The sequence below is a fragment of the Natator depressus genome, chromosome 3 (genome assembly GCF_965152275.1).
Source record: "Natator depressus isolate rNatDep1 chromosome 3, rNatDep2.hap1, whole genome shotgun sequence".
NCBI lineage: Eukaryota > Metazoa > Chordata > Testudines > Cheloniidae > Natator > Natator depressus.
Window position 1 is genome coordinate 145008015 of NC_134236.1, and position 6328 is coordinate 145014342.

The window sequence follows — 6328 nt, forward strand, 5'->3', positions numbered from 1 at the left end:
TTCCTTTTCTTTTTGTGAATACAGACTAACACGGCTGCTACTCTGAAACATCTCTGGGAATGGTTTTCCAACCAGTTTTGCACCCACTTTATAGTAGCTCCATCTAGGTTGTATTTCCCTAGTTTGTTTATGAGAAGGTCATGTGAGAAAATATCAAAAGCTTTACTAAAGTCAAGATATACCATGTCTACTGCTTCCCTCTATCCACAAGGCTTGTTACCCTGGCAAAGAAAGCTATCAGGCTGATTTTGTCATGATTTGTTTTTGACAAATCCATGTTGACTGTTATTTATCACCTTATTATCTTCTCGATGTTTGCAAATTGATTGCTTAATTATTTGCTACATTATCTTTCCAGGTGCAGAAGTTAAGCTGATTGGTCTGTAATTGCCCAGGTTCTCCTTATTTCCCTTTTTATAGATTAGCACTATAGTTGCCCTTTTCCAGTCTTCTGGAATCTGTTCTGTCTTCCATGACTTTTCAAAGATAATCACTAATGGCTCAGATATCTCCTCTGTCAGCTCCTTGAGTATTCTAGGATGCATTTCATCAGGTCCTGGTGACTAGAAGACATCTAACTTGTCTAAGTAATATTTTATTTATTCTTTTCCTATTTTAGCCTCTGATCCTACATCTTTTTCACTATCTTAGACATTCACTATCTTAGACATCCAGTCACCACCAACCTTCTTCGTGAAAACTGAAATAAAGTTGTCATTAAGCACCTCTGCCATTTCCACATGTTCTGTTTTTAATTCCCCCTCCCCCACATCGAGTATGGGTCCTTGGTCTTGCTTGTAATGTATTTGTAGAATTCTTGTTACCCTTTATGTCTCTAGCTAGTTTGATCCATTTTGTGCCTTGGCCTTTCTAATTTTGTCCCTACATACCTGTGTTGTTTGTTTATATTCATCCTGTTTAATTTGACCTGGTTTCCACTTTTTGTAGGACTCTTTTTTTTTTTGGTGGTGGTGGTGGTGAAAAGAGTCCCACATGTGTTCTTGTGATCTACAGGTTTATGCCCACTTCTTCTTCTTACCCCTTAAATGAACCCCTTATTTTTACTTCCATTTAAAAAAAAATCACAAAATAAGCCTTCCATAGTTTCCTGGACCCGTTTGTACTGCTCCTGCAGTTTTTCTACAGGGGAGTAAGACAAGACCTGAATTACAGATATTAATTTATAGGCATTTCATTACCACAGTGTTTGAGCACATAATAGCAGTGTTGCCATCACTCACAATTTTATCATGAGTCTTCTGATACTCGGCATTTTTTGGACTCAGCTCCTGGAATCATATGATCACATGGAAAAATTCAACTTCCGTTTTAAAAAAAGTTTCTAGCCAGTGTGGTTTCAGAGAGAATTTTGGAAAATATGAACCTTAAATGCTAAAAAAAAAAAAAAAGAGGCAAATATAATTGCTAAAGCATATCTTTTAGAAAAACATTCAATCTTGATTTAAAAATTGTCAATGAGGTACAATCCACTACCATAAATTGTTCCAATGGTTAATTACCTTCACTGTTAAAAATGTACACCTTATTTCCAGTCTGAATTTGTCTCACTTCAACTTCCAGGCATTGGCTCATGTGATTTTTTTCTCTGCTAGTTAGAAGAGCCCATTTTGAAATATTCCTCATGTAAGTACTTAGACTATAATTAAGCCACCCCTTTTCCTTCTCCTCCATAAACTAAATAGATGGAGCACTTTGAGACTATCAATATAAGGCATCTTCTCTAATCCTTTAATTATTTTTGTGGCTGTTCTCTGAACCCTCTTCAATTTATCAACAATTAAGACCCACAATGTCCCTGTCAGGTACGGAAATATTATCTCCTTGTTATGGAAGGGGAAACTAAGGGACAGAGAGGTTAGTCATTTGCCACAAGTCTCACAGTGAATCTATAGCAGATCTCTGACGAGATACCAGATTTTCTGACTTTTAGCTCTGTTCTTTCTTATCTGTCCTGTTAGGCAGATAAAGGAACCTCTCAATTCACTCATTCCCGGAGAGTAATTCATTAGCAAACACTGTCCACCAATGTCAGTTACAGGTAAATTCCAGAGTGAAGTTTCATGCCTAGTTTAATAATGAAGTAGATTCTAATTATTCACCTGCCATTCCTCTCATCTTTACCTCATTATGAGGGATGTCCTTTGTTCCACACACAAGTTTCTCTCTCCTACATTCACATCTGCTGTCATTCTCATTTATATTAATCTAATTTGTCTCTATAAGAAATGATAGATCATGAGTCTGAGGGTACTGAAAATTTTACTTACATTAATAAAACTGGTCTCAGAGGAAGGATGTGACCAACCCTTGTAATTATGATTTTTTAAATTCTTTATCTGTTCTCTAAACTGTTGCATTCAGTTTCTATTTACATAGGAACACCACACATATCTCACCAGAGCATGATCACATCAGTAGCACTCAGGGGACCCATTCACAGTGGTGCCCCCATGTCATTAGGTATTGCATAATTGCATAAAAAAACAAAAGTACTTGCCTTGAGGAGCTCCCTAATATGAACTGGTTTTACCAGTTCCCTAACAAAATGACAACACTTTGGCAGCTCAGCAACTAAAAGTTACCAGAAATGGTGATTCTGGATAGGCCTAAAGGATAAACAAAGCAATTAAGTAAGCAAGCAACCATTTGGGTCAAAGGGTTTTGATCATCCCTCTGAGACCAGTAGGATGGACTGCTGTCTCATTCGCAAAGGGCCAATTTTAAACTCAGTGATATGGACTAGGATAAAACGTAATCTCTAACAGTTTCCCAATACCTATCTCAAAAATTTTCAGAAAAAAAAAATTAAGTGACTTTACATGTTGAATGTCCATCAATGGCTGATCAAGCTATACTTCAGTAGTCTAAGTGAACTTGAGATGGCAGAGGCAAGAATCAGATTCAGACCTTAACCAGGAGACTGTAGAAAGCTACAGTGTAGTCATGATTGAGTTTAATGGAGGATGAATCTGGCCCATTTTGAGTATTTTGTTTCCTGCCTATGAAATGAAGTTTTCTGAGGTAGAATCCGAGTATTTTGCTGCACAGAATATTACCATGATTAGCTGTTTACTTTTTTCCTTTTTATACATTTCATCTATCGCAAATTGTCACCTTGTCATTCTGTTATGGAATGTTAGTGTCTTTTTCTATATTTAGTTATTGTTGAGAATAATCACTGCTCTGTTTGTGGAGATACACCCTGATTGCTGTTCTTAGATAAGGCGTTGGAACTTTAAATCTCACTTCAAAGGAAGTCCTTGCAAAGTCTGTTTAGAACAGATTGGGTGAGAGAAAAAAAGACCATGGAACCCAGAGAATTTTGCACAATTCAAATCTTTCATCCTCTGCAGTATTTTGTTGTGGCTGGCATTTTGGATCTTTGTCACTCCTTTTAGGGTCCAATCCTCCTTCCAGTGACATCAGTGGCAAAACTACCGTTGGCTTCAAAAGGGGCAGGAGGAGATCCCTCAAGAACAGTATTTTATACCTGGGTCTGAAAGGCTAGTAGCTATGCTCATGATTACAAAGAAATGCAATAAGAATTAATATGAAAATGCCTTTGTTTTATGGACCATGAAAAACTGAGGTTGTTTTGTTGTATGCAAGTTGTTGTTCAGAGCATAATGGGTGGGCATATATGTGTGTTTATGGCGAGTCCTCCAATTGCAAATATTTAATTTATAGCAAAGCATTTTGGGATCTCTATGAAGAGCTCTATAAAATGAAAGGAACTATATGCATGGACTCCCTCTATTAGCTACAGCCCTCTACAACTGATACAAACAAATGCTGTTCTTGTTGCTGTGCAGGTGCTTTGGTCTTTCTCCATGCTATCTCTTCTAATATGTTTTGGGGTTTATTGATTCTTTCTGTGTTTGTGGATTGCATTATGTTTATGCCAGTGAGTATGATCACCGACTGTGAAAATATTCTTCCAAAATACCTTATCTTATATTAAATATAAAACAACATTATAGCTTGCAAAATAGAAGGCAACGCTAGAAATTGGAAGACAGATTTATGGGAGAGGAACTGCAGAGATACCAGTCATGAAGGGTGCTTTGTGTCTGACTCTGTACCTACTGTAAAACGAAGCTGCCACTTCTAAGGTTGACAAGGTGGGTGATGATCTTTTATTGGGCCAACTTCTGCTGGTGAGAGAGACAAGCTTTTGAGCTTATGCAGAACTCTTCTTCTAGGAAACATACACAGAGTGTCACAGCTAAATAGAAGAGGGAACAGATTGTTTAGCATAAATAGTTAACTCACATTTCAAGGGACCACATTTGAAGGTAAAGTGGCCCATTAACACCCCTCCAGTCATAGGGGGGCAGGAAGGGAGTGGAGGGAAAAAAAGGCAGTGGGGGAATTGTTAGTGGGTTACAGGTTTGTTGTAATAAATGTACTACAAATATACCATTGGCTTTGAGATACATCAATTATATTGTCATCGTCTGGACAGATGACCTAAACTCCCTAATAGATTTCCAGCACAGCTTCAATAACCACCCTCCCCCGCATTAAACTCTCTCTAGAACACTCTCACACTAGCATCAACTTCCTGGACACCATGATCAGCTTCAGCCATGGAACCCCACAGACAACTACGTACAAGAAAACCCACGGATCACCAACCTACCTTCACAGATCCAGTAGTCACCCCAAACACAAGGAATCTGTTATCTAGCTCCAAGCACTCAGATACCACAGGATATGCTCGGAGGAGAAAGTCTGAGATATACACCTTAGCACACTTAAAACTGCCTTCACCATGCAGGCACACTCCACCAGAGAAGTCGCTTGCATCATGGAATGAGCACCCAAATACGCAGAGAGAACCTCCTGCCAGAAATAAAAACCCCTCTGACTGCACACCCATAATTGTCACCTACCCCCCTGACTGCAAGCCATATGGGGTATTGTTAAACAACTACAACCAACACTCAATGGGGACTCCATCCTGCAAGAAATCTTTCCTGAACCCCCTCTTCTGGCCTTCAAACAACTTCTCAGCCCCTCCAAGCTCATCAACAGAAGCAAGTTCTCCATAGACTAGGACACACCATCTCGAAGTGGCACCACACCAGGCCAGAACAACACATGCAAAACCTGAAGACATATCTCCACTACTATGATGGTCAACATCCCCCAGACCACACCTTTCAAGATTCATGGGTCCTACTCATGCCTATCACAAGTGCATACATCCGGTGCACTAAATGCCCCAATAACAACTGTGCGGGTGAAACCAGACAATCACTACACTCTCAGATGAACTCACACAGAAAAATAAAAGACAAAAACACCCTATCACTTGTGAGTAAACACTTTTCACCAAATGATCCCTGTATAGTCCCCGTCCTGAAAGGAAATCTGCACAATACCTTCAAACTACAAGCCTGGGAGCTTAAATTAATAACTTTGCTAGGCACTAAAAATCATGGACTGAATAGACACTCTGGTTTTATGACTTATCACAACAATCTATAACCCACTAAACCCTCCCCCCTCCCGTCTTCCCCCTCTATGACAGGACCGGTGTTAACTGGCCACTTCACCTTCAATGGTTCCTTGAAATGTGTAACTGTGCATGCTAAACAATGTGCCCCACCTCGTATTTAGCTGTAACATTCAAGAAAGCTCTGTGTAGCTTGAAAATTTCTCTCTCACCAACAGAAGTTGGTCCAATAAAAGATATTACCTCACCCTCCTTGTCACTCTAAGATCCTGAGACCAACACTGCTACAACACTGCATTTCTAAGGGTGACAGGTAATTCGCTGTGCTCACAATACACTCATTTCTACCAGTTCAAAAGTTTTCTTATGAGAGAGATCTTTTTAAAGAAGTAATTACTATCCTCTTTGGATAGCACAGTCTATTTCTAATCAGTATTTTTGTGCTGCTTATAGATGGGTTTTCATTTACTCTGTATCTGGGAAGAAATTTCCCAGTTAATTAATAAGAGAACAAGTCACTCTGCCAGATAATTAGCCAAATAATAATTACATTAAATTAAGTAAATCAGTAAGAGCATAGTGGTCTCAGTTAAATTGCAATTCACTTGCATAAACCTATCCTGTACTCAGCAAAGAGCCAATATTTGCATTTGAACTTGCTGGATAAAGGATTGCTTTATAATTACATTCTTTAACGCATGCAGATTAGATTAGAGAAGTCTCTCCATTGAAACTCAATGAGAAGAAATAGACATTTGAAGAAGTCTGGATTTAGAGGTTGACTTCATTCAAACTGTGATTACTGGTAAGTTTCTCTATATCACAAAACTCAAATTAATCACTGTT